This window comes from Leptonychotes weddellii, chromosome 13, assembly GCF_054177405.1.
Source record: "Leptonychotes weddellii isolate Sample4059 chromosome 13, ASM5417740v2, whole genome shotgun sequence".
Taxonomy (NCBI): Eukaryota; Metazoa; Chordata; class Mammalia; order Carnivora; family Phocidae; genus Leptonychotes; species Leptonychotes weddellii.
In genome coordinates, this window is record NC_138381.1 from 56,937,439 (window position 1) to 56,948,657 (window position 11,219).

Consider the following 11,219-nt stretch of genomic DNA (forward strand, 5'->3'; position numbering starts at 1 on the left):
AAAAAAAAAAAAAAAACGTTAAAGTGATTCCAAAAGGCTAAAACTAGAGATGGACAAAGGTATTTCAGACAAATAGAAACAATAAAAGAGCAGTGAAATACAGATGTCAACAAAGTTGAATTCTAGCCAAAAAGTATTAGAATTGACAAACCCACACACTTTGCAATACTGAAAGCTGCAATTCACAATGAATATATGATTGTTTTGAATACCTATGTCTTAAATGACAGAAACACCACCTTTATAAAACAGAAACTACAGGAAATTCAAGGAATCACAGAAAAAACTCACCAATAATTGGAGAACATGATAGACTACTGCTCTCAGTACAAGTCAAGTGGATAATAATAGTAAGGAAATAGAAGACTCCATGGGGTAAATATTATGGATCCACATGGAACTTTACACTCTGATAACAGAGATGACACCTTCTTCTCAAGTGCATGTGAACATGTGTAAAAATTATATACTGGGTCACAAAGAAAACATCAGTAAGTTCCATAAGGAAATATTATAAACATATACAATGACCACAGTGCAGTTAAATCAGAAATTAACAAAATAAAAACTAAAATGTCCTTCCAACTAAAAATTTAAAACCATTTATTAAACAACAAATTTTAGATGAAAGGGGAAGTACTTAATCCACAAATTTTATTTTATTATTATGGTTTTCATCCACAAATTTTAAAAACGACAATGAAAAACACTACAAGCCAGAATTCATGAGATATATTTAAAGCTTTGACCAGATGGAAAGTAGAGAGCAGTATCACTTATGAATATCATATAAAAAATAGTAAATAAAATATTAAGCAAACAAAATACAACATCAAATTAAAGAAATAATACATGATGACCAAGTGGAATTTATCCTTGGAATGCAAGGGTAGTTGTTTTTTTTTTTTCTTAAGATTTTATTTATTTATTTATTTGAGAGAGAGAGCATGTTTGTGTGAGAGAGAGAGACGTGAGTGAGAGAGAGCAAGAGGGGTGGGCAGAGGGAGATGGAGAAGCAGGCTCCCTACTGAGCAGGGAGCCCAACACAGGACCCTCATGACCTGAGCCGAAGGCAGACATTTAACCAACCGAGCCACCCAGGCGCCCATAAGGTTAGTTTAATTAGGAAATCCATTAATGTCATACACCATATTAATAAATCTATGGAGAAAAGTAATATAATTTATCTCCATAGATGCCAAAAAAAACAAACAAACAAACTTTTGACAACATTCAATACCCATTTTTTTTTTTTAGAGGGGAGGGGAGGGGTAGAGGGAGACAGAAAAGAGAGATTCTTAAGCAGGCTCCATGCCCAGCATGGGGCCCAACACGGGGCTCAATCTTACAACCCTGAGTTCATGACCTGAGCTAAAATCAAGAGTTGGATGCTTAACCGACTGAGCCACCCAGTTGCCCCTCAATACCCTTTTTTTTAAGATTTTATTTATTTATTTGACACAGAGAGCGAGAGAGCATTAGCCAGGGGAGCGGCAGAGGGAGTGGGAGAAGCAGGCTCCCGACTGAACAGGGAGCCCAACCCAGGGTTGAATCCCAGGACCCTGGGCTCATGACCTGAGCTGAAGGCAGATGCTTAACTGGCTGAGCCACCCAGGTGCCCCTCTCAATACCCACTTTTTATTAAAACACTTAACCAGGGCACCTAGGTTTTTATTAAAACACTTAACCTGGCTCCCTGCTCAGTGGAGAATCTGCTTCTCCCTCTCCCTCTGCCCCTCCCCCTCACTCGTGCTGTCTCTCTCTCACTCTCTCAAAATAAATAAATAAAATCTTAAAACAAAACCAAACAAAACAAACCCCAACTAACCAAAGAGAAACTGATGGGTTTCTTAAAATTATTAAAATACTCACACACACACACACATGCACCCCTCCTTCTAAGGTCAACACATTACTTTATGAAGAAATATCGAAGGTATTTCCTCTAATATCAGAATACCCAATATCTATACTACTATTCAAAACTGTACTGGAGGTCTAAGCCAATGCAATTAAATAAGAAAAATCAATTGAAGGCATATGACTTGGAAAAGAAAACATTAAATTATTTTCCAGATGACATGATGATATACATGAGAGGCTTAGATAATCAATAATAAAACAAATTCAAGCATTAAAAAAAAATTTAGTAATGTAGCAGGGTGGGGGACTAACAAAGAGAACTTAATAGCTTCCATATGCACAAACAATAACCTGTTAGAGAAAACTCCATTCACAATACCAATTAGAAGATAAAATACCTAAGACATTTTTAAACTTTTGCATGTCAAAAGAGATAAAATTCTAATAACTTTAGAATATACAGAAATCTTCAAAATTAAGGAAAGTCTAAAGATCAAACAGAAAATGGGCAAAAGACATGAATTCACAGTCACAAAAAATGAAAATGGCCCTTAAACGTATAAAAAGATGCTTAAGGGGCGCCTGGGTGGCTCAGTCGTAACGCGTCTGCCTTTGGCTCAGGTCATGATCCCAGGGTCCTGGGATCGAGCCCCGCATCGGGCTCCCTGTTCGGCGGGAGGCCTGCTTCTCCTCCCTCTCCCACTCCCCCTGCTTGTGTTCCCTCTCTCGCTGTGTCTCTCTCTGTCAAATAAATCAATAAAATCTAAAAAAAAAAAGATGCTTAACATGACTCATGGAGAAATGTAATTTAAAACTACATTGACAGGCTTCTGGATCTGGCCAGGATGAAATAAGTTCACTATAGCCTCTCTCTCTCTCTGGCTGACTGCAACTAAAAACTCTAGACAAAATATAAAAACCAATTACCTAAAAACTCTGAAAAGTGAACAATAACAGGCAGATTTTGGAGGCAAGCAAAACCTTGGAGAAGTGACCTGTATGGGAATGAGTTTCCCATTTTTATTAGTATATCTTGGGCATTGCCTTGGGGTAGGCCCAGCTTGCATAGCTGCAAGGCAGCAGTGGCTAAAACTTAGACTAGTTTCTGCACAACTTTACAGAGAAAAAGTCTAAAGAATGTGAGAGGAAATTCCTGATGGGTTTTTTTTTTCTCTTCTCTCTGAGCACTGCCCCAAGAATGGGCCCTAGACACAGAACTGTGTGGGAGAAGTGACTCTGAGAGAAACCTCTGTCTTTTTGGCCAGAGGAACCAAGAAAAGGGGATCCTGCTGGATAGAGTGTGTGGAGTTGGGGGGAGAATTGCAGAGAGGAAAGAGCTAAAGAAAAAGGTTTCTTAATTCTGTGAATGAACCCATAAAAGTCCCACACTCACTACTGAGTTTTATAAGCCTGGGATAGACCCAAAGGAGCCTCTCAAAAGCGTTGAAAAGTGAAAAGAGATTAAAACCATAGCCCACAAAGGGCAAGACAGAACTTGTGTGGCAATTCTAACTGGGTTGACTGCCTGCTAATACAAAATTCAACATTCTCCAGAGGACCCCATGTAACACTCAACTAGGATATGTCTGGGAAATAATACAAAATTATTCAACATACCAAGAACCAGAAAATGAGAGCAGTTCTCAAGGGAAAAGTCAACCTATAGATGCCAACCTTGAGACTATTCAGATGTTGGGGATATCAGATAAGGATTCTTTTTTTTTTTTTAAAGATTTTATTTATTTGACAGAGATACAGCGAGAGAGGGAACACAAGCAGGGGGAGTGGGAGAGGGAGAAGCAGGCTTCCCGCTGAGTGGGGAGCCCGATGCGGGGCTCGATCCCAGGACCCTGGGATCATGACCCGAGCCGAAGGCAGACGCTTAACGACTGAGCCACCCAGGCGCCCCTCAGATAAGGATTCTAAAGCAACTTTTATAATTATGCTCCATGAGGCAAAGGTAAACATACTTGAAATGAACAGAAGGAAATTTCTCAGCAGAGAAACATAAGTTAATTTTTTTAAAAAGGAAATTTCAAAACTGAGTAATACAATATCCAAAACAAAAAAAAATTCAATAATGGAATGGGAGATGATAAAGGAAAGAGCCAATGAACATGAAGATTGGTCAACAAAAATTATCTAATATAAAATCAGAAAGAAAAAAATTAAAATAAATGATTAGAACATCAGGGACTTGTGGAATAACAGTAAAAGGTCTGAGGTCGTGTAACTGGAGTCTGAGAAGAAGAGAAAGAAATGGAGCAGGAAAATTACTTGAATAAATAACTGCCTGAAATTGCACAAATTTGGGAAGAGACAAAAATTTATAGATTTAAGGACTCAATGAACCATAAGCAGGATAAAACCATATTTAAACACATCATAATTAGGAGTGCTTGGGTGGCTCAGTCATTAAGCGTCTACCTTCGGTTCAGGTCATGATCCCAGAGTCCTGGGATCGAGCCCCGTGTCAGGCTCTCTGCTCAGCAGAAAGCCTGCTTCTCCCTCTCCCACTCCCCCTGCTTGTGTTCCCTCTCTCGCTGTGTCTCTCTCTGTCAAATAAATGAATAAAATCTTTAAAAACAAACAAACACATCATAATTAAACTGCTGAAAAATAATAAAGAAAAAAATCTGGACAATGATGACACATACATAGGGAAATAATAATCTGAATTAGTGTGGATTTCTCATCAGAAACTATGGAAGCCAGCAGACAGTGGAACATCTTTAAAGTATTGAAAGAAAAAAACTCTATATCCAGTAAATTCTCTTTTGGGAATGAAGGCAAAAATAGACATTCTCAGATGAAGGAAAACTAAGAGACTTTCTTGCCAGCAGATGTGGCCTAAAGGAAATACTAAAGTAGGTTCTACAGCTCAAAAATAATGATACTCAGGGGGCACCTGGGTGGCTCAGTCCTTGAGCGTCTGCCTTCGGGTCAGGTCATGGTCCCAGGGTCCTGGGATCGAGCCCCACGTCGGGCTCCCTCCTCAGCGGGAAGCCTGCTTCTCCCTCTCCCACTCTCCCTGCTTGTGTTCCCTCTCTCGCTGTGTCTCTCTGTCAAATAAATAAAATCTTTAAAAATAAATAAATAAATAAAGATACTCAGAAGGGAATGTGGAACTTCAACAAGGCAGAGGAAGAGAAATAGTAAATATCCAGGTAAATATAAAAGACAATGTTCACCTCTTAAGTGAACATGTATATTGTTAAAACGATAACACTGTCTGGTAGGGTTTTCAGTACAACAGCTATCACATGAAGGCAGGAGGGTAAGGGGACCTATATGATTGTAAGGCTTCTATATTTTACTTGAAATGAAAAATAATATTAACCCTAAGAAAACTGTGAAAGGTTGAGAACGTACACTGCAATCTCTAGAGGAACCATTAAAAACATATAATACAAAGAGATATAGCTGAAAAGCCAATAGAAAAATTTAAACACAGCATTTGAAAATATTTAAATAAATCAAAAGAAGACAGGAAAGAGGAGAGAGAGGAACCAAAAAAATCAGAGGAAAAAGAGAAAACAAAAAAATGGTAGACCAAAATAGAATCATATCAATGATTACAATAAATGTAAATGCTCTCAACATGTTAATTATCAGATCTAACAATTATAACCTATTTTTTTTTAAAAAGGCCCAAATGTAAGTTATCTGGCAGAAACCCACTTTAAATATAAAAACACAGATTAAAAGTAAAAAGATGAAAAAGAATTACTATACATACAATAAAAGAAAGTTGGCTGGAAAGGATATGTTAATGTCACAGAAAGTAGACCTCAGAGAAAGGAATATTACCAGGGATGAGAAAGATACAAAATAAAAAAATGTATCAATTCATCAAAAAGACATAAGAGTCCTAAATATATATTCAGCTAACAAAAGAACTTCAAAAGTCATGAAGGAAAAACTGACGGAACTGAAAGCAGAAATAAACAAATACATAATTATAGCTAAGACTTAAACTCCTCCTTAGTAATTAGTTGAATAAGTGGCCAAAAAGTCATACAGAATCCTAATACTATCTACCTACTTGACTTCGTTGACATTAAGTGAATACTCTACCCAACAGAAAAGAACACATTCTTCTCAAATGTACATGGAATATTCATCAAGATAGACCATATCCTGGGTCATAAAACAAAACCTTAAAAAATGAAGAAGAAACAAAAGCATACAAAATATGTTCACTAACGTTATGGAATTAACCTGGAAATCAATAATGGAAAGGTAACTGGAAAGTCTCCAAATATTTGGAAAATGAACAATATACTTTGAAATACTCAAATGGTCAAAGAGGTAAGTAATCCCAAGAGAAATCAGAAAATATTTTGCACTTAATAAAAATGAAAAACAAAATAATCAAAATTTGTAGGATGCAGCTAAAGGGAGGCATGGAGGAAAACACACAGCATTAAATGCCTACATTCAGGGTACCTGGCTGGCTCAGTCAGTAGGGCGTAAGACTCTTGGATCTCAGGGTCATGAGTTCAAGCCCCATGCTGGGTGTAGAGATTACTTAAAAAAAAAAAAATGCCTACATTAGAAAAAGAAAGGTCTCAAATCAATGATGTAGTCTGCACCTTAAAAAACTAGAAAAAGAGGTGCAAAATAAGCCCCAAAGCAAGCTAAAGGAAGGAAATGATAAGGATAGAGCAGAAACAAATGAAATAGAGAATAGTAAAGCAATAAAGAATATCAACAAAACAAGAGATTGGTTCTTTAGAAAGATTCGTAAAATTGATAAATCTCTAGACAAAGAACTACAAAAAAAAGGGAGAAGAAACAAACAATCCTCATGAAAGAAGGATTATCACTCCAGACACAACAAACATTAAGGAAATGCTATAAACAACTCAGTGCACATAAGCTTGACAGTTTAAATGAAATGGAACTGAACACAAATATTAGAATGGCTTAAAAAAAAAAAAGAACAAATCCAAGTTTTGGTGATGGAAACGTGGAGCACAGAATTCTCATACACTGTTCGTAAGAATGCAAAATGGTACAAGCATTCTGGAAAACAGTTGGGTAGTTTCTTATTGAATGAAATATACATGTATCATATTGCCTGGCAATCCTACCCCTAGATATTTATTCTAGACAAATGAAAATTGATGTGCAAACAAAAACCTATACATGAATGTGTACAGCAATTCTGTTCACATTGCCCCAAATGAACATCCACAGGTGAATGGAATACTCTTGAGCAATAATAAGGAACTAACTATTGAAAAATGCAACATGGATGGATCTCCAGAGAATTATGGTGAGTGAAAGGTTACACACAATATGAGCCTAGTTACATGGCATTCCGGCCCAACTAGGTAGAGAGCACAGGTGGGCAGTGGCTGGGGGTCAGGGGTGGAAGGAGAGGCTGACCACCGAGGGGGAGCAGGAGGAAAGTTCTGAGGTAATGGATCAGTTTCTATGTTGGGACTGTGGTGGTGCTGTTGTAGACAGGTGTTAAGTACTCACTCTAAGTACATTTCATAGTAATGATCATATTAATAAGGTATTCATGAGTTCATACTGATATAATAAAATGATTGAAGAAATAAATAAACGGGGGAGAGTAGACAAATCTTGCATGCAGGAAAATTCCAAATAATTTCTGTAGATACTCAGCCCTCAGTGATGTACAGCAGAACTTCCACCCCTCGTGAGGGGCTGCCCATACTGATTTCCTTCCTAAGAGGACAGTCTGAAAGGGAAAGAAAAGACGAACTTCACAGAGAGGAAACCTGACAACCACTACCTCATCCAGGTGACCAAGGCAGTAATGTCATTTTGACAGCATGTACCATTAATATGTGATGAGATGGTGCTTTGTCTTTGAGGGCTGGCTCCCGGAAACCCACAGCCCCAGTCTAATCATGAGAAAAACACGTGACATATCCTAGCTGAGGAACATTCTACAAAAGACCTGACTGGTACCCCATAAAACTGTCAAGGCTATGCAAATAGGGGAAGCCTAAGAAACTGTCACAGCCCAGAGGAGACTAAGGACACCTGACAACTAAATGTAATGTGATGCCCTGGATGGCATCCTGGGACAGAAGGGGGACATTAGGTAAAAACTCAAGAAATCTGAATAAATATGGACTTAAGTCAGTAATGATGTACCAGTGTTGGTTCACGACTGAGACAACCGTACAATGCTAATCACATAAGACGTTAATAAGAAGAGAAAAGGGCTCAAGCACGCTTCTGTGCACAAGTTAACGCACTGGGCCACTGCTCTCTTGGCCATTTTCTGGGATGCTGTTTTTCAAATAAAATATATTAGACAATATTGTGCTATTTTTTTTCTCAAGCTACAGTCAATTGGAGTTACTGCTAACACATTATGAAAACCCAGTTTCCTGCTTAGACTTTTCTGGCTTAGAGACAATTTCTAATTCTACTTAGGTGACTTTAAACAGACTTAATGCCAATTTTTAAGGGCTTATCCCATTTAAAATAATTCACCATCCTATTTTTGCCCTCACAGAAGTAGACTTAAATTCATCAATAGTGCCCCTAATAGCTAAGCAAATTAGCTGATGATTTTTACCATCATCATCATCACCACCATGGTCACTTCCAGAAGCAGAGCAGCATGCCAGGGAAAGGCAGAATGCTGATCTAACAAGACTGCTCTCCACCAGCCAGACCAGCTCATTCTCTCCTTAAAGTATACAGCCATCCTAGTGGGAAGCCTCTGAAGTGGCTGGTCCTCCAGGCTGGCAGGAACAGAGACCCACTTACTTTGTGCCTCCCAGGCTACACCTGAAACCGGAAAGACGCTCTCTGGACAGTCCTGTCCTGAGTACTGCTTCATCACCCTCCTGCCTTTGTGGTCAGGACAGACTACAGCAAGAGTCCCAGAACTGGCCCTTCGAAGCCACATCACAGACACAGCGACCTGGGCGGTCCAGGCCAGGTCACTGGGAAACTTCCCAGGGCTCCTGCTTCCCTCCAGGGGAATGGAGGTCTGACCACTGCCCTCCATGGTCTTTGAAATGCAGGGAGTCCCAGGGAAGTCAGCAGGTACACATACAGGCATCAGAAACCAGCCTACAACTTAGGACAACACTGTTCCAAGTCGTCACCCTATCGCTGAGGCCCCTGGGGGTCAGTGTCCCATCTACAGCATGGCTCATCACTCAAGCCAGGGGTGGGGGCAGCCCTGTGAGTGATGCCCAGGCCCCAGAGGGGTGGTTCTGCCATAAGTAAGGCCAAGGGCACAGTCCCTTCCAGAGAGCCCAGACTACAGGGCACCCGGGTGGCTCAGTCGGTTAAGCATCTTGACTCTTGATTTCGGCTTAGGTCATGATCTCAGGGTTGTGAAATCAAGCTCTGCACTGGGCATGAAGCCTGCTTGAGATTCTCTCTCCCTCTCCCTCTGCTCACTTGGCCAGCAGTCCACCAACACGGCGCCCCCAGGATAAGGACTGACCACCGCTGGAGTCTAGCATGGTAGACCCCTTAGAAAACCAAACCAAACCAAACCAGAGAGCTTAGACCTGCCCACAACAGCTTTAGAAAGCATGTCCAGGGATGCCTGGATGGCTCAGTCGTTAAGTGTCTGCCTTTGGCTCAGGTCTGATCCCAAGGTCCTGGGATCGAGCCCCACATCAGGTTCCCAGCTCGGCGGGAACCCTGCTTCTCCCTCTCCCACTCCCCCTGCTTGTGCTCCCTCTCTCGCTATGTCTCTATCTGTCAAATAAATAAATAAAATCTTTAAAAAAAAAAAAAAGAAAGAAAGAAAGAAAAGAAAGCACGCCCGGATGAGACAAGGGAAGGAACAAGCCCTTCAGGGATAGTAAGATCCCTATCCCGTTACCAGCAGCTCACAGCCACAAAGAACTGGACACAGTCCCTGGGCCAAGGAAAGCATGCTGCACCTCCCTGCTCAGGCCCCGTGGGCTGCCAGGCACAGGCCCAGTCTAGGAGGGATCGGGACAGGGCGGGCCCGTCCCAGCCCCAGCCCAGCCTGCGCCCACTGCACCCCTCCCCGGCCCCGAGCCAGGGAGGCAGCTTTGCCGGGGGTAACTCAAACTTCACAAAGAAACCATTTCTGGAATGGGGCTCCGTTTGGCGATTCGGAGTCAAAGGCGCACTTCATAGCTCCTTTCCAAACCCCGTGCATTGTCAGGGCCCTTTCCCCTTTGAAGCCTCGGTGAGTGATTGAAGCGTCTACTTTCTGAGGGGCAGATAGCACTGGGCCGGTAATCTGACTCTAAGCCCGGGGATAAAGGTAGTTTGTTTCCTCTCAGCCCGTCTGTCAACACCTCCTCAGTAATTAGCCCTAATTATTACCAAGGGCCAGCCTCCCATTCGGTTATTAAATCAGAAAGAGTATCGTGGCCGGGCATCTGTCAACGCCCGACTGGCGACCTTGGATTCATTGAATCCTCTGTCAGTATCCGTGGCTTCAAAGATGCAGATCCCAGGGAGGGGTTCCGGGGACGCAGCGCGGCCAGCCCCGCCTGGGACGGAGGGCCGAGGGGAGGGAGGACAGTGCTACGAGCAGCCCTGCGCACTGCAGGCCTCAGAGTCCAGTGGGGAGGTGGGAGCCTGGCACCATCCCTGCACCCGCCTTCCCCCTGGGCAGCAAGTGCACACCCCAACTGTAGCCATCCCCAACTCTCCCGGTGACTGATGGAACTCTGTGTGTACAGCGTGGGGGTGAGAGGGTGTAAAGAATGCCCTCCAGCAGCCCTTCCCCTAGGGGACTGAAGGCCAGTCCCAGGCCTGCCTGCCTCTGGCACAGCCGTGTCCCAGGAGCAGCAGGTGATGGTGGCCTGAGGCTCCACAGGGTCCTGTGCTGGCTGTTTATTGAGTGTACTGAGAAAACCATAGAGCCCAGCTGCCAGGAGCCCCCTCCGAGCTTCGAGTACGGGCAGGGCATCTCCCCATGGGCCAGAAAGGCTGCAAAGCAGATCTGGGGGACAGCTGTAGGAACAACAGGCTTCTGTGGTAGTCAAGAGTGCTGCACTCCTGAAGGCCCTTGGGGGACAGACTGACAGCCACCTCCATCCTTGGCCTGAAGCTTCTTGTTCTGCCCAAGAGCAGCAAGTCACTTGCTCCGTAGCGTGGAGACCTTCTGCTCCTGCAAAGCTCACGCATTCCTGGCTCCTCTGAGGGGGAAGGTGCCCCGTCCAGGAAGATTCACGACCTCAGACAGGACTGTCCCAGGCCCCATAGGAACTCCTTGCCTGCAGTAAACCCAGCAGTGCCCCACATCGTGTCTAGACATTCACCCCACCAGGTGTGCGAGCACCCCTTCTGGAAGGGCTCCACTGTGTTTGGAGGAGAGGGCAATGGAGGCAAAGTTACAGCCACATCCCCTGGGACCT